Source organism: Sciurus vulgaris (assembly GCF_902686455.1).
Source record: "Sciurus vulgaris genome assembly, chromosome: 5".
NCBI lineage: Eukaryota > Metazoa > Chordata > Mammalia > Rodentia > Sciuridae > Sciurus > Sciurus vulgaris.
Genome location: NC_136465.1, coordinates 77,389,209 through 77,413,659, shown reverse-complemented (window position 1 = coordinate 77,413,659; position 24,451 = coordinate 77,389,209).

Sequence of the window (24,451 nt, the reverse complement as noted above, 5' to 3'; positions counted from 1 at the left end):
GAGGATTTTCCCTTTCTCCTAGGTGGATTTGAGCTTCAGTTCAGCACAAAGTCTCCCAGCCTCGAGCACCCACCTGCGAGTCACAGCTTCTCAGTCCCTCTGTGCCTTCTGAGCTGTGGACAAGTGTGCTGCTCATGAGGCCTGAGGCTGAGCTCTTCCCTTCCTGGGTGAGTTCCCATCAACCTTGGACCAGGAAGGCCACATGAGGGGTTCACAGCAAGGAAAAATCCCTGCTCAGAAAAAGGAAATAATAATTCAAAATAGTTTACACTTGTTTGAAGATTAATTGGCAAAGTTTTTTAACATTTGTTATCATATTAAATGCTTATGGCATCCCTAAGAGATATCTTCATTATAAGATCTAAAAGTACAGTATGGAAAAATTTAGCCAAGGTACTCAAGATAAAACAGAAAGTAAAACAGGCAGTAAGTTGCAAAGCTTGTATCTGATTTCAGATGTTTTGTAATATACCTATAATTTGTTATATAACTGCTACCTCAATAGTGATTCAAATGCATATTTTAATCATTTTTGCCTTTAAGATACTAAGTACAGATCCTTTCAGAGTAATGTTGGTCTTTAGGCAGCAAAGTTTTTTTTTAATGTTACAAATTTTTAAGAGTTCCTAAAATAGGAATGAAATAAAATAATTAAAAAAAATTAAAAAGAAGGGGTTCTTAAACTGTTTTCAAAATTATCAAAAGCACAATTTAAATTATAAGCTGGTCGGGTACAGTGGCACATGTCTGTGATCCCAGCAGCTCAGGAGGCTGAGCAGGAGGATTCAGTGGGTTCAAAGCCAGCCTCAGCAACTTAGCAAGCGCCAAAGCAACTCAGTGAGACTGCGTTTCTAAATAAAATACAAAATGGGGTGGGGGGGTTCTAAGGATGTGGCTCAGTGGTTAAGTGCCCTCGGTTCAATCCCTAGTACCAAATAAATAAATGAATTATAAGCTGTTTGCAGTAGTCTTACCCCAGTTAACATGTGAAAATTCTTTTTGTTTTTATATTGGGTCAAGACCAGCATTTATGAAGAGAGATTACATGGTCACTCTAATTTAGAAGAAGAAGGAGGAGGAAGAGGAGGAGGAAGAGAAGGAAAGAGGAAAGAGAAGGGGAAGGGGAAGGGGAAGGAAGAAGAACAAGAACAAGAAAATCATTGACTTTGGTTGATGGCAAGTTTTAAAATGCAAAGTACATAAATTCAAAAAAATTATTTAGCCAGGATACTGATGGAAACTCATCATTGTTTAAATTGAAAACTAGGGCTTAGATTATAGTGTTTAAATGATAAGAGCTTCTAGTTCATATTTAACAAATTCTTTTGAAAACCTATTACTAGCTGGGCACAGTAGTGCATTCCTATAATCCCAGGAGCTCAGGAGGCTGAGGCAGGAGGATCACAGGTTCAAAGCCAGCCTCAGCAATTTAGTGAGACCCTGTCTCAAAATAAAAAATAAACAGGGCTGGAGAGGTGACTCAGTGGTTAAGCACCCCTGGGTTAAATCCCCAGTACCAAATAAAAGTAAAAAATCTATTACTAAAGTTTTGCAATTTATATTTTAATTTCCCCAAAACATGATTATATATAAAAGACCTCTTGAGTAATTATTTCATCTGAGAAATATATGCACTTAGTTAAAAATGCAAAGAGTACTACCAAAAAAAAAAATAATAATAACCAAAAAGAACAATAGTTTCCTGGCTCCCCACCACCCTTCCTCATCCTATTTCTTGTCAGTATATACTTTCAACCATTTCAACTATTTAATTTCAAGTTTCAAAATAATGCACACAACCATTGGTCTTTCTTCATCATTTTTAATATTATCTATTGATTCTTATTGTGAAGCAGCATTTTAACTCATTGTTCATTCCTCTATTCTCATCTTGCCAGTATAGTTATATGATAATCTATGCTAAATCCTTAGTCATTTTTCATTTTTATAATCATATAAACATTGTTCACCATTAAGCAAAATAGTTTATTGTGATATTATTTCCTCTTCTGTTTCTTTTTATTTTTATTGGAGTTTAATCATTGCCTTATTTTCATTCTTGCTTAGTGGGCCTCCTCTTTGATTCTTTGTCTTCAAAATCTCTAGTGCTTCTGTAAAATAGTGTTCATTCCCTTCTTTAAGCTCCGCTTTTGTTCCTGTTGGAGCCCCCCAACCTCCCGCTCTTTTCTCGTCTGACTATTCTGTAGTCTAGATGTTCACCATCATTTGAGGGATTCCCTTCAAAACTCTCCTGGCTTGGCCCAATGTTTCCTAGATCCCATGACTTCTTTCTTGGTATGCCTCCTCTTTTCAGTGGAACATATCATGTAGTAGCTTTCTGAGAGAGAAAGCCAAAAGGTAAACACTTTTTTTAGAACTATGAGTATCTTTTATTTTCTTGTTGCTGTTGTTTTTGTTGTTGTTGTGTGGGGATTGAACCCAGGGCCTTGTGCTTAAGGCAGGCACTCTACCAACTGAGCTATATCCCGGCCCCAAAGAACTATGAATATCTTTAATTACTCTAATAATTAACTGATACTTGGACTTAGTGGAGAACATTAATCAGAAAATTATTTTCATTGAGAGTTTTGATGACATTTGTTCTATTGCTTTCTAGCTTCCAAATTTACTTCTGATATGCCCAGTGCCATTCTAACTCTGTCTTTCCTATTTGTTCAATATTTTCTCTCTGGAAACTTTTAAGGTCTTTTATTTATGTCTAGTGCCCTAAAAATTTAATTATGTGAAGGGCCATACTTAATATAGTGTATAGGACTGAGAATTTCATTCAAGACATAAACTCTCACCCTTTTGGGGGCCATGGAAACTTTACTGCTTTCTGATGACCCTATGAATAACTTTTCAGAATATCATTCTTAAATGCATGAAATAGAATGTAGAGGAATATAAAAGGAAGTAAAATTCTCAAAATATTTTTAATTAATTAACATATGCTTCTGTACTGTCATATTAAATAATATAGTACATCTATATGAAAGAAAGTTAAAATCAACAAGCTAAATTTGAGTAAGCAGGAAAACACTCATATCTTAGCTCGAATTACAACACTCTGCCACATCCTTTCACATTTTTGTTAACAACCAAACATAGATAGTTTGTATAGTGTTGCTGGAAGGCCACACGCTCTCATTAGAGTGAGAGCATGCAGTTTGACTTCAAAAGTTCAACATTTGAATGACAACTAGATGCAGAGTTGCCCAGATGTTTGCCACCTCTGTTGCACAAGTATTTACAGATAGGAAAATAATAATCAAACGTTCATTTAACATCTTCAGCTATAAGGGACACGTGAATCCAAACTACACTGAGATTTCATCTCACTGTAGTCAGAATGGCAATCATCAAGAATACAAGGAACAGTAAGTGCTGATGAGATGTATAAAGGGGGAAGGGGATCTTATACGTGATTGGCGGGGATGTGGATGAGTACAGCCACTATCAAAATCAAAACTAAACACAAAACTACCATAAGTACAGCTACTCCAGACCTCGGTAAAGTCAAGTCAGTATACTCTGGAGATAGGTGCACAGCACGATTCACAATAGCCAAGTAATGAAATTGGTCCAGGTATCCATCAATACGTGGATGGATAAAGAAAATGCAATATATATACAGACTGCAGTTTTATTCAGCAATTAAAAAAACAAAATTATTTCCTTTTCAGGAAAATAGATAGAACTGGAGAGCATCATGTTAAGGAAAATAAATCAGACTCAGAAAGACCAAAGTTTTATGTCTTCTCTCTCATGGAGAAGTTAGTGGGGAAAAAAAACAACAAAAACAAGGATGTCATAAAAGTAGAAGAGAGATCCTTAGGGCAGAAGGGAGGGAGGATGGGCAAGTAAGGGGAATTACTGCAAAATGAAATTATCAAATAATGTTATATAAAAGCACCAATATGCCACAATGAACCCCACCATTCTATATAACAAATAGGCACAAATAAAAACATTTAAACCGTGTTTAATAATCACTGTGATTTTGAAGAAGTGGTAAGTGTAGATAATTTTTAAAGATATCTGATCAAATATAATACAACAAAATATGAAAACATCTCTGAATATTTTTATTGGTGAGAAAGCCATAATACTGCAAATTTTTTATTTGTTCTTTTTAGTTGTACATGACAATAGAGTATAGTTTGACATACTTATACAAACATGGAATGTATCTTATTCTAACTGGGATCCCAGTCTTGTGGTTGTACATAATATGAAGATTGACTGTGGTGTATTTATGTACATAAATCAACCTCTTTTTTTTTTCTCTCTCCCCCCTATTTTCCATTGATTTTCTATTTTCTGGGAGAGTTCCTCAATATTTACATTTAAATATCTTTAAAGATTTTGTTTTAGCTTTATCTCATCCTTAATTTCGAAAATCTATTTATTGTTCTCTTATTATTTTATTTTATTTAGTGTCTTGCTCTTACTTCAGGGAAACAGTAGTTTCTATGAAAATGTTATAGGCTTTTGTTTTGGTTCTTTCTTTTGGAGTTTTTTCTTACTCTCTGAATGGCTACTATTTTCTATGACTTTCCTTTCTCTGTTGGTTTTAGTCTCTGTCATTCATGTTGGAAACTCACTGGTGATCCTTAGTTGTTCATTCATATTTGTGACTGAAGCACTAAAAATTGATCATACCATCTGGGTTGAGAGCAATGTTTGTTTGTTGGGAGCATAATGGGCTATATTGTTGGTTTTAAGATAACAAGTCTGATCTTACAAATGGAGCTCTTGAATGTAGAGTGAGTTGTGAGCTATTTCCCCCCCCCACCTGCCCTGAGAGTGTCCATTCCATGTCATGAATGCTTCTGCCCAAGAAACATAAGCCTGTGAGGATTCTGAAGTGAAGTAAAATCAATCCCTTTGTTTTCTGCTTCCTTCCCACACACATCCACCCATCCCTTGCCTTCTAAGTTACTTTAAAATCCAAATTCTGAAGGTACTTTACTCCAAATTCTGATTATGAGGTCCTGTCTGGCAAACTTGTTTGCACTTTGTCAGCATGTCATGTGGTTTCTAAAGTATGACACTCTTCCATTTGACCAAATCATTTGCAATTTATTTATCTGCTTCCCGATTTCATGTGTTATAGTTTAGAGAATTAAATGCATGCTATTTTTTTTTAGCTTAATGGTTGTACATAGCAGTTGGGTTCCTCCCAACGAACTCATGCATGCATGGAACTCAATTTTAGTTCATGATCTCCCCACTTTTTTAACACTGCAGTAGTGTCCTGAAAAGAATAATCTCGATATTTTATATTTATGGTCTGACTGATATATTATAAATATATATAATTGAATTTATATTTATTATATTTTATATTAAATAGAATCATAAATATTAACTTTCTCAAACATAAGGTCCACAACTGGAGCTCTTTTTTGATGTTCCTGGATATATGAAATACTTTCATTCTTTTATTGAACATGGTAATCACCTTTAAGATAAAAGTTTTTGCAATGAAAATCTTGTTAGTAGACCATGAACACAGGCAAGAAATCATCCTTTTATTTTCACTGGGTATCATCCAAAACAGAACAAGAAAGAGTTTTCCCCCTTTTTTCTAACTTTTATAGGTACATAATACGCCAAGAATGCATCACATTGGCTTCATTCCACAAGATATTAGCAGGTAGAAAATCAAGAAAATTGTCTCAAGAATGATAATCTCCTTCATGATAAATTCCTGTACACAATATCACATAGAGATAAAAAGGATGCTTACAGATACATGGAGGTAAAGCCCATATGACCTATTAATATTCTGGTTTGTGAATGATTTAGGATTAATAGAATATGGTATTGGTAAAAATCTTAAAGTCAAGCTGGGGATGTGGCTCAGTGATTGAGCATTTGCCTGGCATGCACAAGGCCTGGGTTTTATCCCCAGTACAAAAAAAAAAAAAAGTCTTAAAAAGTGAGTCTAGGCTACCATTGTTTTTCTGCTGAGAAAACAAACAGAGAAGATAAGTGACTTTCTCAAGTGACAAAAAGTGACAAAGCTAATTGTAGCAAAGCCAAGTCCAGAACAAATGTCTAACTATACATCCTGTGTACCTTTCAACGTACTCTCTGGTTTTACAACACTAAACTTTGTATTACAAAACTCAATTTTGCTATGCTAAGGAGCATGAGTAACAAAATTCAAAGAGTAACTCTTTTTGATAATGTGAAATTATAATATCATAGATTAGCTAATTTAATTTTTATATGAAATGGGGCTTTTATGTAATTTTTATGTTTATGTTTGACTAATCATTTTCTTTCCAGGGCATGGGCTTAAAGACATTCACTAACCTGAAGATCAAGCATCCTAAATTATGTCTTGACTATGCACCATTTCCAATAGCAAGTAAAATAACAAAAAAAGCTTGTGTTTTGTAATAAATGAAATATTAACTATTTAGCAAAGATGATTAAAATGGTATATCAGGGTTATTGTCCACATGAGAGAAAGAACATAAGATTACATGAACAAATAAATTGCCCGAAGTTATATAGACAGTAAGTAGCAAAGACTGAAGCTACTTCTTTTGATGTGAAAAAAAGACAGATAAAATGTAATAATTACTATAATAGATATACAAAATATACGCAAGAAGAGAATAAAATTCTGTGAAAATTCTAGCTCACTTTTTCTACTTGTAACTATCCCTAAACAAATCTCAGTATGCCACTGTCAATGATTCCACTGGCTTCCTATTATCTATAGGATAAAATGCAGACTTCTCTTAAGACCTTCGATAAATCATTCTTAACCAATCTCTCTAAGCTCACTTTTGATACTAACATAGATTAACACTGTCATTATGTATTAGTCAGCTTTCCATTCCTGCAACAAGTACCTGAGATAATCGGTTTATAAAGAAGAGAAGTTGATTTTGGCTCACAGTTTTATAGGTTTTAGTCCATGTTCAATTGGCCCAGCTGCTGTGGGACTGTGGTAAGGGAGCATATCGTGGCAGCAGTATGTGGTGAAACGAAACGCTCACCTCATGGCTGTGAAGTGAAAAGGAGTGGAGAAGAAGGGCCCACTACCCACTTTAAGAGGACACCACCAATGGGTGGAATACTGCCCACTAGGTCTCTTAAAATTTCCACCACCTTCCAAGAGCACCCTGTTGGGTACTAACCCTTGAATACACAGGCCTGTTGGAGGGCATTTCAGATCCAAACTATAGCAATGTATTTCAATATTCAACCTTGTCTAACTTGCTTATCATGGGCCTACATTGAGATCTGCTTCCACTTTCTGTCCTAGGTCTGCCTTGTATCTTTTCATTGCAATTGGATAAAAAATGTCAGAAAAACAAGAGTCAGAGGCCAATAAATAGGATTTTCCCCATCAAATACAGTGCTAACAGCATTTGATCATTTACTTGCATTGCTTCTTGTCCCTTGCATAAAGGTGGAATTCTCCATTGTGCCCATTTGTGGGGAAGTCCCAAAAACTTAACCTCTAAGCAGATGTGGCTCTCTTGTGATTGGGGTATACAATAGAGAGGAAGGAAGTGCCCTGTATAAGAGTGCCTATGGACATTGCCAAACACAGTCCTGAGAGTGGAGGTTCTCAAATTTTGAAATAGGAATAGAATTGGGTATTCCATCCATTGGAGAAGGAATCCTGGGCTCCGTGATATCCAATCAGAAGTCTACCAGCTCATCCAGAACACTGAAGGGCTCTTTTCTCTCTGTACCTTAACGAGAAAATAAGCCAAAATAATCTTTAAGAGTCTCTGAACAAAAGGTTTTTTAGGACTTACCTTTTCTCCTCTGTTGTAGTTTGGATTGGGAATGTGTCCCAAAGGCACATGTGTTGAAGGCTTGGTCCCTGGCCCATGGCACTATTAGAAGGTGATAGAACTTTTTTATCCTCCCATTTAAAAAATTGGTGCATTATACTTATACATAATAGTAGGATTTATTGTTACATATTCATACATGCACATGATATAACAATGTAATTTGGTTGATATAATTCTCTAGTATTTCCCTCTCCCTCTCCTCTTTCCTACCCTGATCCCTTTACTTAACTCTATTGGTCTGTCTCTTTCAATTTTCATGAGATTCTCCCCTACTTTTTCTTTTCCTTCTTCCTCTCTAGCTTCCACATATGCAAGAAAACATATGATCTCTGGTTTTCTGAATTCAGCTTATTTTTGCTTAACATAATACTCTCAAGTTCCATTCATTTTCCTGCAAATGACTTAATTTCATTTTTTTTATGGCTCAATAAAACTCAATTGTGCATATGTATCACATTTTCTTCCATTGATTCATCCATTGATGGACACCTAGGCTGGTTCCATAATTTTGCTATTCCTTGCCACTCCCACCATGATGTGCTGCCTTGCCACAGGCCCCAAAGCAATGGACCAACCAACTGCAGACTGAAGTCACAAACACTGTGAACCAAAATAAATATTTAATTTTTTGAAGATGATTATCCCAAGTGTTTTGTCACACTATTAGAAAGCCAATTAACACAATTTCCTCAGTGTAGTCTGATTTGGGGAAAAGGAGTAGTCAAGTCTTGAGTAGTACTGGTCATAGTCTACCAATTCCACATAACTCATACCAGAAAGGTTCAATGGCTCCACATGATTACAGCAGGTCCCAGTCATGAACTCACTCAAGGTCTCTGAGATGTCTTTCCTACTTCCTTCCTCTACCCTTTTTTTCTCTCTTTTCCTTGATCCCACAACCTCTTCTCTTTCTGCAAACAACATCTCTTCTTTTAAAATTTTGATTCATTATACACAAATGGGATACAACTATTCTTTCTCTGGTTGTACATACCATTTGCGTAATCATACATGTACATAGGGTAATGATGTTTGTCTCATTGTACTATCCTTCCTTCCCCCCACCCCCTCCCGACCCCTCATTTCCCTCTACACAATCCATTCTTCCTCCGTTCTTTCCTTATCTTCTCCCCCACCCCCCAATTATGTATCATCAACCACTTGCCAGAGAAATCTTTTGGCCTTTGGTTTTGGGGGATTGGCTTATTTCACTTAGCAAGATATTTTCCAACTCCATCCATTTACCTGCAAATGCCATAATTTTATTCTTCTTTGTGGCTGAATAATATTCCATTGTATAGATATACCACATCCATTCATCTATTGAAGGTCACCTAGGTTGGTTCCACAATCTAGCTATTGTGAATTTGGCTGCTATAAACATTGATGTGGCTGGGTCACTGTAGTATGCTGATTTTAAGTCCTTTGGGTATAGGCCAAGGAATGGGATAGCCGGGTCAAATGGTGGTTCCATTCCAAGTTTTCTAAGGAATCTCCATACTTCTTTCCAGAGTGGCTGTACCCACATCTCTCTTTTTGCATTTAGCCTCCCCTAAAATAGGAAATTTCAAAAGAAGAGACAACCTTCTGCTTCCCATAATTAAGTAGTACAGGGAAGTAGTGAAGTGTGTGATTCTGGAGCCAGAGTGTCCAGGTTCAGATCTTACCTCCTGAATCACTTGGAGCTTGGAGAAGTTGCTTACTTTCCCTAAGCCTCTGTGTTTTTTAAAATTAAAAATTGGATTAACAAAAGTACTTACACCATAGCATGATTCTGAGGATGGAATTACATAACACCAACAAAATGCTAACAGTGCCTAGCAGATGGTAGATGTTCAGTATTGCTGCTTTTTTAAAAAATAAGACAAGTGAAACTTTCTCTTTTTGTTCTTCTACAGTTTCTTGTATCCTCAGAAACCTTGCTTCTATACTTATTTATCCCTTTCTCACTAACTCAACTTTGTCACACATGGAGCTGATATCTAGTGGTTAGATGATTAACCCAAAGTCATACAAATTGTCAGTTGTAGGTTTTGGACTATAAGTCAAGCCAACTAATTTCTAACTCAGTGAAATGCCATAATGTTATTCTGTCTCCCACCTTAAAATAACTTATTAACTAATCTATTGATCTTTACCATTCTGCAATGTGGAACACCTATCTACTTAGGCTGGTCATTTTACCTGGCATTAAAGACCACTCCTTCTGCTAGTGCAAAAAATGCTTTTCCACCCAGAAATGTATTATGCTCTTATTATTACTAATCTCTCCATCGAAAAAGGCTTTGTTTTTTGAGGAAGAGAGATAAAAGCTTTCTCAGATTACTATTACGTTACTGTGTATATTCTGAAGTTCTATAATATTAAAGGCTGTTTTGAATTGTTCCCAATTTTATAATCTATGCTCTTACCTCCATTAGAATGTCTTTTTATTTTTTTTTTTCTCATTGCAAGTACAGGGTACAGTGCAAGTAGAATAAATTGCATTGAATGAAGAAGGAATTAATGATAGAGACTCTCTAGAAATATATGTTTGTTTATTCAACTTGGTCAGTCTGTATTGCAGAGATTAAACAATTCTCTTAGAGGGTCCTTATTTTGAGAATTCCAGCAAAGCACAGTTTGCAGATATATGCCTCAAAAATTGTGCTTCTCAGGGATGGGGGGGTAGCTCAAGTAGAGTGCTTGCCTCACAAGCACAAGGCCCTGGGTTCGATCCCCCACACAGCAAATAAAAAAAAAAAAATGTGCTTCTCTGTGTCTGTGGAGATAAAAGGAAAATAAACAGCATGATTTAGTTCTTGCCAAGAGTGAACATAATTCTAATTGGATATGGATAACAGAACTAAAGTAAACAAAACTAACTATGGTAGAGGGGAATCTATTAGCTATCTACCCTGAAATACAGCAGACTCTTCTGATAAAGGAATTAGAGAAGCCTTCTAGAAAGTTAGTGCTCCACTCCCAAGATGTATATTTCTGTCATTACATTATGCAGTATGAATAATCCATATACTAATAAAAGATGGAGATGATTTTATATTTGGAAGAACAGGTTTTGAGGGGAAAAATGAAGGCTTGGGACATGAAGTATAAGTTGCTTACCTATGTGACAGGGGTCACTGAAGCTGCTTCATCTGAAAGACACAACGGGAGAAAAGCGTGGGAATAGGCCTTAGATGGGACAGGGTTTTGGGGAAAATCTTTGACATACTGACTGCAGACTTTTCTGAATCAGGACCTGCATGATTGCTGAAAAGTCAGTTCTCTGGGGAAATAAACACATCAAGGAATGTCTGCTCTTGAACCATTCCTATGCTCTCTTATTCAGGAGGAAAATCAAAGTCTGCCCATGCTGCAGTCTTTAAGCAGAGTACTAGGAGGGATCACTGTAGGTTCACGTTCAGTTCTTTTTCTATATTTGCTGCTTTTTTTCTGTATGACGCTTCTCTCCCAGTCCAAAACACTTAGCATGTTCCTCTCCACTAATCACAATAATACTGATCTTTTATCCTCTAACTCAAATTTTGTTTTGTCTGTTTTTCAGTGACTATTATGGTTCTCTCCAATCTATAATTTCCACTATAATTTGTATAATTATTTAGAATTTTATTTATTGTTCTGGCCTCAAACTTGTGGTCCACCTGCCTCAGCCTACTGAGTTACTGGGATTACAGGTACACCCCACTGTACCCAGCAAGAAATCATTCCTCTTCTTTTAAGTGCTTATATTAGTACATTAAAGTCACATGTAATAGTGGGATTTATTTTGATAAATCATACATGTATGAAATTTAACTTGCTCCATTTCATTTCTCAGTGCCTCCTCTTTCTTCCTCTTCTCCCTCCTCCTATGCACCTTTCTCTACTGATTGTCCTTCTATTTATTTATCTATTTATTTTGAGTTGGTGCTTTATTGATATAAAAGGTAAAATTCACTGTGGTAGATCTGTACATGTACATAGTGTGATTTTGTCAAATTCTTTCCACGTTTCCTCCCCTTTCTGATTTGTCCTTCCCCTCCTCAATCTCCTTCTTCTACTTTACTGGTATTCCCTCCATCCTTATGATATCTGGCCCTTTCCCTTTTTGTCATCTTACTTTGCTCCAGCTTTCACACAGGAGAGAAAACATTTGATCCCTTGATTTTCTGAGTCTGGCTTATTTCACTTAGCATGATGCTCCCCATTTCCATTCATTTACCATAAAATGACATTTCATTCTTCTTTATGGTTGAATATACCACATTTTCTTCACCCATTAATCTACTGAAGAGCACTTGGGATGGTTCTATAATTTGGCTATTATGAGTTGCACTGCTATAAATATTTGTGTGTCTGTATCCCTATATGCTAGAAATCACTCATTTTTAAAAATTACAATTAAAATATAAATGATAAGAACAGTGTTAGAGGACATTTGTTTTGGGTTAGTTTTGGAACACATTCACATTTTTATTGAACAGGCAGATCCTTTTCTTCTTGTCTTTCTTTTTGATGCTAGAAATTAAACCTCATGCTAGGGAAGGCACTCTATCACTGAGCTACATCCCCAACCCAAGTGCTCCTTCCTGATGGGATTTGTTAGATGCAAAATATTTGGCATTTGGAGGAGTGGTGTTGCCACAAGACAAAAGATTTCATAGCGATCTGGGAAGATGGAAAGTAAAATGGTACCCACAGATATTGGGAATGGAATCTCCAGAAGGGCAATCGTGATACTGGCCAAGAGGATGACTTCATCTTCTATACCACCCTGTAACTAAAAGAGAGAAAGAGATTAATTCCACTTTAGGAAACACTTTAAGATGTTTTTCTCTTCTCATGGTCAATCTTTTCACTTCTGTGATTCTTTGGAAGTTCTTCTTAACTACATCCCCATTGTTCAAGGTACATTACCAACCTAGATTCTATTTCTTTCTCTTCAGTGGTATGTGGATTCATTTTCCTACCTGTTGCCCTTTCCTATTTTTCAGTCTCTTCATTTAGGAATCCCCTTCTCCTTTCTTCTTATGTATCTTCATCCTTAGAAAAATTATCATGGATTAGTGAGTCATTGTGTTTGCAACTAGCTTACAAAGAAGAAATCACCTTAATAGCATTGCTGAACAGTGACCCAGAGCTCCTGAACAGCCATTGTCCTCTGTTTCTTGGAGAGCCAGGTGAGGGCTTGAGTAATGTGTGTTTCATTAATAAAGATGAAGTCTCGATTGGGCAGGAATCATGAACACAAAAGCTGTACACCTGATGGAAGACCACAAGTGAGGTGAAAAAGACAACTTGTTTTTTTGGAGCATCTTCATATGCACAGGCTTCATGAGGGTCCTCCCAACACACCCGAGTAAGTATGAAAAGTTCTGAGTGCTTAGAGTCGGGGGGTCACCCAAAGCCATTGGGATCTACCTACCATGAATCCACTACCAAGCGGTTTCAAGTGCTTTTCTGGTTTACTTTCTCATTGCTTCAGGGATTTAGGCTCCTTTCTTACTCTGGTAATTTACTAAGACACTTGTGCTCTCATGGTAGGGTTTCTCCCTTTCCCTGATTTTCTTTGATAGATAAGAAATTTCAACTTGTTATATTGACTAACCTCTTGTCTGTGTTTTTGTCTCAAAATATTAAATTCTTCCCCTTTCCCTCTTCCACTAATTTCTTTTTCATTTATTATCTATTGTTTGTGTGTTTCATCTCAGAAAAATATTACCATTATTAAATTTGAGGTAGTAATAGATATTATATATATAATATATATATAATTATATATATAACTATATATAATTATATATATAATTATATTATATTATATATAATGTATATATATATATATATATATACATATGTATATAAATAACTTTTCTAGTCTTAGTTTCTAGCACCTCTGGATTCTGGAAAATAACTTAAGTGCCTAAAATCGTTATGTATGAGTCTTTGAGAAAAATGTTGGAAGTCAATGCAGATAAACCTTGAGATAATCTTAGTTATGCAAATTATTTGTGCAACCTAGGGACATTTACTTAATAATCCTAGGTATTAGTTTCTGCTTCTATAAAATGAGGTTCTTAATATCTAGATTTCAGGGTTGCCTTGAAGAACAAGGGTTGCAGAAGGCCTAGCACACAATGCCTTTTTCTTACCAAGTACTGCCTTGATTCTTGCCATTTTGATCCCCAAAGACACTGTAGGAGCCATCTTGATGTTTGTATTTCAGCTCTTTCTGCTAAACTGGAATGGAAGGTTTTTAGATGTTTAATGAAGTATCAGTGATACATCAGAGTAAGACAGAATCTTACTCTGTGCAGGCTGATGCTGAAGAAGCCAGACAGAGCCACTGATGTGTTCTAGCTGCTTCCGCATATAAGACCCTCCGAGAGGGTCATTACCATGCCTCTATTGAAAGTTAATTCTATTTGTGGAACGAACATTTACAACAGCAAAGTAAACTTTCTGTCTCTTACTTACCAACATTCAGATAGCCTATGACTTTAGCTTTGATCTCCTGAATCACCTGTTGGATTTCATTGAGATATTTCAGTACATAAATGTTAGAAGCAAAAAGGACCATGTTCTGTTCTCCACAACCATAGGGCATCTGGAGAAGAATTTGTATATTTTTTATGGAAGAACCTAATATGTCACCTGAAAATGAGAGATGAGACATCAGAACAACCATTATCTTCAAGCAAACAGCAATTTACTTAGAGTCACTTCTAAAATACAGTTCATGTGAAGGAATTTAATTTAAAGGTAGGGTCGGGTATGTTGGAACCTAAGTGGATACTAAGGAAACAGAAATATTGGAAAAGCATTAAAGAGGTGAAATTCACTTAAAAATTCTACTTAGAAACAAACAACAACAACAACAAAAAAAAAAATGATGTGGCGAGTTAATGGGTTGTGGCAATGGCCATTGTCCCAAGTCCTCAAGGAACTGAATGACTCACCCAAAACAGAGAAATAGGCTCTGGCTGAATCTTTCACTACTTTTGGTGGGAGCTTCAGGGACAATTTTTCAGATACTCCAGCATCTTGATAAAAAAAAAAATCAAATATATAAATGATTATGTATAATGTCTTTATTTCTAATAAGTCCTAAGGACAGTGGTTTTAGAAATGCACCTTTAACTTTGACTGGCTATCTCCTTGGAAAATGTTCATGATTTGAGTATTCCAAATTCACATTTCCTAGTACCAGGTGGCTTGCCAAGCTACATCTCTACTTCTTGGATTGCCCTCTGAGTTTTTTGTGATCTATGATTATCTACTTCTATTGAAGACTTCTTAAAATGTTTATAGACATACAAAGATGAATTGTTTCTTTGCCCTAAGCTTTGGCCTGTGTAGTAATATACACCCAACATATAAGAATAATTAAGTGAATAAACCAAATATGAACCTTTGCCATTCTGGGATGCTCTCTCTTGCCATGGTCTCAGTAGATTTCACTAGCTACTAGAGGATGCTACTTTGTTAGAAGTCCTTGCTATGGGTGTGTGTGGCAGAGAGGAGTGGGAGGTAGATTAGTTTGTGATGAAATATCCAGAGAACCAGAATTGACCGATGATAGTGTTATATCTTTTGTTATTTTATTCTTGGATATTTCAGAAATATTAATCACCAGTGACTCTCGTCATATCTTCTACCTTTTACGCAAAACCTTTCGAAAACTTTCAATAATGCTAAGATAATTTTCTCAAATGTACTTCATGGGAATATGAGGTTAGTTTGTCACTTTTTATTTTATTGTAAACAAATGGGATACATGCTGTTTCTCTATTTGTACGTGGCGTAAAGGCATACCATTTGTGTGATCATAAATTTACATAGGGTAATGTTGTTTGATTTATTCTGTTATTTTTTCCCTACCCCCCACCCCTGCCACCCCTCTTTTCCCTCTACAGAGTCCTTCCTTCCTCCATTCTTGCCCCCCTCCCTAACCCTAACCCTAAACCTAACACTAACCCCTCCCTCCCCCATTATGTGTCATCATCCACTTATTAGCGAGATCATTCGCCCTTTAGTGTTTTGAGATTGGCTTATCTCACTTAGCATGATATCCTCCAATTTCATCCATTTGCCTGCAAATGCCATAATTTTATCATTCTTTATGGCTGAGTAATATTCCATTGTATATATATACCACAGTTTCTTTATCCATTCATCAATTGAAGGACATCTAGGTTGATTCCACAATCTGGCTATTGTGAATTGAGCAGCTATGAACATTGATGTGGCTGTATCTCTGTAGTATGCTAATTTTAAGTCCTTTGGGTATAGGCCAAGGAGTGGGATAGCTAGGTCAAACGGTGGGTCCATTCCAAATTTTCTAAGGAATCTCCATACTGCTTTCCAGAGTGGCTGCACTAATTTGCAGTCCCACCAGCAATGTATGAGTGTACCTTTCTCCCCACATCCTCGCCAACACCTGTTGTTGCTTGTGTTCTTGATAATCGCCATTCTAATTGGGGTGAGATGGAATCTTAGGGTGGTTTTGATTTGCATTTCTCTTATTTCTAGAGAGGTTGAACATTTTTCCATATGTTTGTTGATTGCTTGTAGATCTTCTTCTATGAAGTGTCTATTCATTTCCTTAGCCCATTTGTCGACTGGATTATTTATATTCTTGGTATAAAGTTTTCTGAGTTCTTTATAGATTCTGGAGATTAGTGCTCTATCTGAAGTATGATTAGCAAAGATTGTCTCCCACTCTGAAGGCTCTTTCTTCGCATTGCTGATAGTTTCCTTTGCTGAGAGAAAGCTTTTTAGTTTGAATCTATCCCAGTTATTGATTCTTGCTTTTATTTCTTGTGCTATGGGAGTCCTGTTGAGGAAGTCTGGTCCTAAGCCGACATGTTGAAGATCTGGACCTACTTTTTCTTCTATAATCTGCACGGTCTCTGGTCTGATTCCGAGGTCCTTAATCCATTTTGAGTTTAGTTTTGTGCATGGTGAGAGATATGGGTTTAGTTTCATTCTGTTGCATATGGATTTCCAGTTCTCCCAGCACCATTTGTTGAAGAGGCTATCTTTTCTCCATTGCATATTTTTGACACCTTTGTCTAGTATGAGAAAATTGTATTTATTTGGGTTTGTATCCATGTCCTCTATTCTGTACCATTGATCTACCTTTCTATTTCGGTACCAATACCATGCTGTTTTTGTTACTATTGTTTTGTAGTAGAGTTGAAGATCTGGTATTGCGATACCCCCTGTTTCACTCTTCCTGCTAAGGATTGCTTTAGCTATTCTGGGTTTCTTATTCTTCCAGATGAATTTCATAATTGCTTGCTCTATTTCTGTAAGGTATGTCATTGGGATTTTAATTGGAATTGCATTGAATCTGTATAGCACTTTAGGTAGTATGGCCATTTTGACAATATTAATTCTTCCTGTCCAAGAACATGGGAGATCTTTCCATCTTCTAAGGTTTTCCTCGATTTCTTTCTTCAGTGTTCTGTAGTTCTCATTGTAGAGGTCTTTCACCTCTTTTGTGAGATTGATTCCCAAGTATTTTATTTTTTTCGAGGCTATTGTGAATGGGGTAGTTTTCCTAATTAATCTTTCCAAAGATTCATCACTTATGTATAAAAATGCATTAGATTTATGTGCATTGATCTTATATTCCGCTACTTTACTGAATTCACTTATGAGTTCTAAAAGTTTTCTGGTGGAATTTCCTGGTTGCTCTAAGTATATAATCATATCATCAGCAAATAGGGATAGTTTGAGTTCTTCTTTTCCTATTCGTATCCCTTTAATTTCTTTGATTTGTCTAATTGCTCTGGCTAGAGTTTCAAGGATGATATTGAATAGAAGTGGTGAAAGAGGCATCCCTGCCTTGTTCCAGTTTTTAGGAGGAATGCTTTCAGTTTTTCACCATTTAGAATGATATTAGCCATGGGCTTAGCATAAATGGTCTTTACAATGTTAAGGAATGTTCCCACTACCCCAATTTTTTCTAGTGTTTTGAGCATGAAGGGGTGCTGTATTTTATCAAATGCTTTTTCTGCATCTATTGAAATAATCATGTGATTCTTGACTTTAAGTCTGTTGATATGGTGAATTACATTTATTGATTTCCTGATGTTGAACCAACCTTGCATCCCTGGGACGAAACCCACTTGATCATGGTGCACTGTATTTTTAATATGTTTTTGTATGCAATTTGCTAAAATTTTGTTGAGAATTTTTGCGTCAATGTTCATTAAGATTATTGGTCTGAAATTTTCTTTCCTCGATGTGTCTCTGTCTGGTTTAGGTATCAGTGTGATATTGGCTTCATAGAATGAGTTTGGGAGGATTCCCTCCTCTTCTATTTTATGGAATACTTTGAGAAGTATTGGAATGAGCTCTTCTTTAAAGGTTTTGTAGAACTCGGCTGAGAGCCCATCTGGTCCCGGACTTTTCTTTGTTGGTAGGCTTTTGATGACTTCTTCTATTTCATTACTTGAAATTGGTCTATTTAAATTGTGTATGTCCTCCTCGTTCAGTTTAGGCAATTCATATGTCCCTAGAAACCTGTTGATGTCTTCGAAATTTTCTATTTTGTTTGAGTATAGATTTTCAAAATAGCTTCTAATTATGTTTTGTATTTCAATCGTGTCTGTTGTGATATTTCCTTGTTTATTCCGAATTTTAGTAATTTGGGTTTTCTCTCTTCTTCTCTTTGTTAGTGTGGCTAAACGTTTATCAATTTTGTTTATTTTTTCGAAGAACCAACTATTTATTTTGTCAATTTTTTGTATTGTTTCTTTTGTTTCAATTTCGTTGATTTCAGCTCTGAGTTTAACTATTTCCTGTCTTCTACTACTTTTGGTGCTAGTCTGTTCTTCTTTTTCTAGGGCTTTGAGCTGTAGTGTTAGGTCGTTTATTTGTTGAGTTTTACTTCTTTTATTAAATGCACTCCATGAAATAAATTTTCCTCTAAGTACTGCTTTCATAGTGTCCCAGAGATTTTGATATGATGTTTCTGTGTTCTCATTTACCTCTAAGAATTTTTTAATTTCTTTCCTAATATCTTCTGTTATCCATTCATCATATAATAGCATATTGTTTAATCTCCAGGTGTTGGAGTACCTTCTGTTTTTTATTCTTTCATTTATTTCTAACTTCAATCCATTATGATCTGATAGAATACATGCTAGTGTCTCTATCTTCTTGTATTTGCTAACATTAGCTTTGTGGCATAATATATGGTCTATTTTAGAGAAGGATCCATGTGCTGCTGAGAAGAAACTGTATTCACTCTTGGTTGGATGGTATACTCTATAAATGTCCATTAAGTCTAAATTATTGATTGTGTTATTGAGATCTCTGGTTTCTTTGTTTAATTTTTGTTTGGAAGATCTGTCCAGTGGTGAGAGAGGCACATTAAAATCACCTAGTATTATTGTGTTATGGTCTATTTGGTTTCTGAAATTGAGAAGGATTTGTTTGACATACATGGATGAGTCATTGTTTGGGGCATAGATGTTTATGATTACTATATCTTGCTGGTTTATGCTTCCCTTAAGCAGTATGAAATGTCCTTCTTTGTCCCTTCTGACTAACTTTGGCTTGAAGTCCACATTATCTGAAATGAGGATGGATACTCCAGCTTTTTTGCTGAGTCCATGTGCATGGTATGTTTTTCCCCATCCTTTCACCTTTAGTCTATGGGTATCTTTTTCTATGACGTGAGTCTCTTGCAGGCAACATATTGTTGGATCTTTCTTTTTAATCCAATCTGCCAATCTATGTCTTTTGATTGATGAATTCAGGCCATTAACATTCAGGGTTATTATTGAGATATGATTTGATTTCCCGGTCATTTGGTTCATTTTTTATATTTTATTTATTTATTTATTTGACACAACTTGTTTCCTCCTTTATTTGACAATTCCTTTAGGATAATTCCTCCCTTTGCTGATTTGCTTCTTTGTTTTTCATCTCTTCCTCATGGAATATTTTGCTGAGAATGTTCTGTAATGCTGGCTTTCTTTTTGTAAATTCTTTTAGCTTTTGTTTATCATGGAAGGGTTTTATTTCATCGTCAAATTTGAAGGTAAGTTTTGCTGGGTATAAGATTCTTGGTTGGCATCCATTTTCTTTCAGGGCTTGAAAAATGTCGTTCCAGGCCCTTCTAGCTTTTAGGGTCTGGATTGAAAAATCTGCTGATATCCATATTGGTTTCCCCCTGAATGTAATTTGGTTCTTTTCTCTCACAGCCTTTAAAATTCTGTCTTTATTTTGTATGTTAGGTATTTTCATTATAATGTGCCTTGGTGTGGGTCTGTTGTAATTTTGTGTATTTGGAGTCCTATAAGCCTCTTGAACTTGATTTTCCATTTCATTCTTCAGATTTGGGAAACTTTCTGATATTATTTCATTGAATAGATTGTTCATTCCTTTGGCTTGTTTCTCTAAGCCTTCCTCAATCCCAATAATTCTTAAATTTGGCCTTTTCATGATATCCCATAGTTCTTGGAGATTCTGTTCATGATTTCTTACCATCTTCTCTGTTTGGTCAACTTTGTTTTCAATGTTAAATATTTTGTCTTCAGTGTCTGAGGTTCTGTCTTCCAGGTGTTCTATCCTATTGGATATGCTTTCTATGGAGTTCTTAATTTGTTTTATTGTTTCCTTCATGTCAAGGATTTCTGTTTGGTTTTTTTTTCAATATCTCTAACTCTTTATTGAAATGATCTTTTGCTTCCTGTATTTGCTCTTTTAACTGTCGATTGGTGGGATCATTCAATGCCTGCATTTGCTCTTTCATCTCCTCGTTTGCTTCCCTGATCACTTTAATTATGTACATTCTGAACTCTTTTTCTGTCATTTCTTCTGCCATGCTGTCATTGGGTTTTATTGATGTAACATCTAGATTTGTTTGCAGCATTTTCTTCCCTTGTTTTCTCATATTGTTCAGGTATCAGAGGACCACTGAGATATCGCAGATTTCCTCTATTGACTTATAATGTCCCTGAAGATTTCTAGTATATCCCCTCCTAGCCTTCAGTGGGCTGAAGTCTTGGAGGAAGTTGATAGTACGGTCCTCCACAAGGAAGCTGCCTCTCTAAGGGTGGTGGCCTTCAGGTGGGGTATATTCTCTGCTAGTGGGCAGAGGTGCCTCCACTTGTTGACCAATGGTCATCCAAAGGGGAACTAGGCTGCGGGCTGAGGCAAGGCCTGTTTGGGCCTGTGTCTCTGGTTTTTCAGTCCTTGTGGGAAAACCTCACCCAGCAGCGAAGACTCACCGGTGGGGAGGTCTTGCTGGTCAGTTCCCCTCCTAGAGGTTCCCCTCAATCCATAACTACCACCTGGGCTGGGCTGCCTTCCTCTGCAATGTTCCCAGGGGCCCAGACCTACCTCGTGGGCCTGGGAGCCTCACCCTTCGCAGACGAGTCTCCTTAGGCTGCCTCTCCTCAGAGAATCTGCCCACAGTCCTGGAACCTTCACTCCACCCCTCAGCTTGTCTCTGTGCGGCTCTTCCACCAAAGAGCCTCCTAGGTCCTGGGATCCTGCTCTGCACCTAATCACCTGGCTATGTGCCCCCCCTCTGAGTAGCCACCTGGAGCCCCGTACAATCACTCTGAGTCCCAGGAACTGGCCGCACACCTCTTCCTCCGGACAGCCACCCGGTGTTCCGGAGTGGTCACTAGGAGTCCAAGCAACTCACTGTGTGCCTCCTCCTCCCACCAACTGCCCGTAGCCCTGGGCAGTCACTCCTAGTCCAAGTGACCCGCCCTGTTCCTCCTCCTCCGGGCAGCCCTCCGGTGTTCAGGAGCGGTCGCTTTGAGTCCAAACAACTCACCACTCGCCTCCTCCTCTGAGCAGCCACCTGGAGCTCTGATGCAGTCACTGCGAGACCAAGTGACCCGCTGCTCTCCTCCTCCTCCTCCAGGCAGCCCCACAGTGTTCAGAAGCAGTCGTTCTGAGTCCAAACAGCTCTCCGCACAGCTCCTCCTCTGGCAACCACCTGTAGCTCTGGTGCAGTCACTCCGAGTCCAGGTGGCCGTGCTCCTCTTCCTCCTCCTCCTCCTCCGGGCAGCCCCCCCCCCCGGTGTTCAGAAGCGGTTGCTCTGAGTCCAAACAGCTCGCCGCACAGCTCCTCCTCTGGGCCACTGTCTGGAGCCCCAGTGGTTGCTCCGAGTCCAAGCGCTGTGCTGAGCGGCCTCCTCTATGATGCTCCCAGTTGTCCAAGTTCACTGCTCCAGCGGGGTGGGGAGGGGTGTCTCTCGGGGCAGCTCTACTTCACAAAGTTCCCTGCATTCCGGGACTACCGCCCCATCTGGGATGCCTCCCCAACGGGAGAGACTCACCCGGCTGCTTTGAATTGGTCCCAAGTCTCTCAAAATCTCCTCTTTTGAATCCTGAGTCCTGGAGCAACATGAAATGCAGCCACCCTCTAGTCCGCCATCTTGAAAACCAGTTTGTCACTTTTGACAAAGCTATTTATTTTATCTCCTCTTTGCTTTGTTAATTTTTTTGTACAATGGATTTTAGATGAGGAGTTTATTTAAAATTAAAAATTTTATTCCAAATTACATTATTTGAACACATAGGACAGAAAAATCATTTTATGCTAGTCACTATTCTAGCTACAGGGAATACAGTCATGAACATGAGTAGTTAAAATCTCTGTCTTTCTTAATTTTATACCTAGTGGAAGGAAAATTTACCTTTTGTGATAAGTTCCTATAGACTTTTCTCAAGTGGTTCATTTGGTATTAAGTATAGAATGGTAAAAGAGCAGGTAATATCACAAAAAGGGGGAAAATATGATGGTAATGATATTTTCATGATTTAATACACTTAATGCATGAAATGTCTTTGCACATGAAATAGTTCATTTTTACATAAGACTAAGAGACATGTTTTTCATCAAATGTCCTATATGTTTTGCCCCTTAGTTTAGGTTAATTTTTATTCTGAGCTCTTCCTAACTATCCCTGAGCTATTTCCTTTCTAAGCCTTTATATGTGCCAGATGAAAAGGTTCCCGTATTATAACAAGAGCTACAAATGAGGAATGAAAACATCCTATATGGCATCTTGATTGTACTTTAGAAAGCTATGTTAATGTAGTTAAAGTCTTGATATTCTATGAGATTCAGTTTCCTTATTTGTTTAATGGGCAAAAAGGGACACAGTGTCTGATTTCTTAATAGGAATAAAATTTCTGATTTCTTAATAGGAACAAAAAATAAAATTAGATGATATATGTGGAAAAAATTTATTGCAACTTAAAATGATATTATCTTCCTATTGCTGTTTTTGAGTGACTATTACCTGATACACAAGTAAGGAGTTAAAGGAATATTCCTTCTTGATTCCTTCAGGCTTGGATGGAAGGAAGGAAAAGTCAGATGAAAATGGACTAAGGATCCAAGTTTTTAAAATGGGAATTTTGGGAGATTATCCATAAACTTTCATTCTGGTGAAGTGGCAGGCTTGAGTTAGATGATTTCTAATTTTCATTACATCAGTAAAGGACTAAAAGTTTGAGAGATCTGAGGGGATCCCAGGTAAAAGAGAAGGGAATAAGGAAGGATAATTAAAAGAAAAAGTAGAGAAAAAAGGGAACTGAAAGAAGAGGTATAGCCAAAGGAAAAGAAATTGGTACCAAATATATCTAATCCAACTTTTAGCTAATGATAGCTAAAAGAAAAGTAGAAAAACAAAAAAAAAAAAAAACTCACTCTCTTTTAAGACATGAATTTGTCATATGCTATGAAATATACTGAGTTCACGTATCATTCTTATAACTCTTTTATCCCCAAAGATTAAAGACAGGAATACTGCTCTATTTTCTGGACTCGAGATGACCATAAAACAAGTCAAACTCACCTCAACTAATAGGAGTTTGACAACTGTGTTTTTCTTCCCAATTTCAGGTACCAAAGCCACCTCAGCACCACAGTGTTCAGAAGACTGTAGTGTTTCTACACTCACAGAGAAATTCATATTTCCTGAAATACATGACCTGCAGATATGAGCTTGGATGTGCCAGGGACTTGATATCCTTTAAATCCCCCCAAAACACAAGGTAACCTAAATTCTGTGAGCAATTCAAGGGCTGGTCCCTAGTTAGAAACAGGCAAGTACAAGGTCAGAGCAAGATTGACTGGAGTCTTCTCCATGTGACCCAAGGAGGAGAACCTAATTTAAGAAAGCGTCATATATTCATCATCTTTGAATAGAGTCCCTTTAGAGAACGTTCACTCACCTAGTGATTTGGGAGTTACAAACCAGGACACAGTTTGTCTCCTGTTTGCACAGAGGCAGTAAGAATCTTGGTCTTTTTCTTTTGGGAAAGCCATGAAATCAGGAGAATCTTTATATATTTACTGTATTATACATTTTTTTCTTTTTTTGAGGTACTGGGGATTGAACCCAGGGGCACTCCACCACTGAGCTACATCCCCAACCCTACTTATTTATTTATTTAGAGATAGGATCTCACTAAATTGCCTAGGCTCACCTTGAACTTGCAATCCTCCTGCCTTAGGCTCCTGAATAGTTGGGATTATAGGTGTGTGCCATCACACCTAGCTTTGCTGTACCTTTTATTGTCATGTTAAAGTCTACTAATATATACATATATGTATATATACACATATACATATATAAACACACACA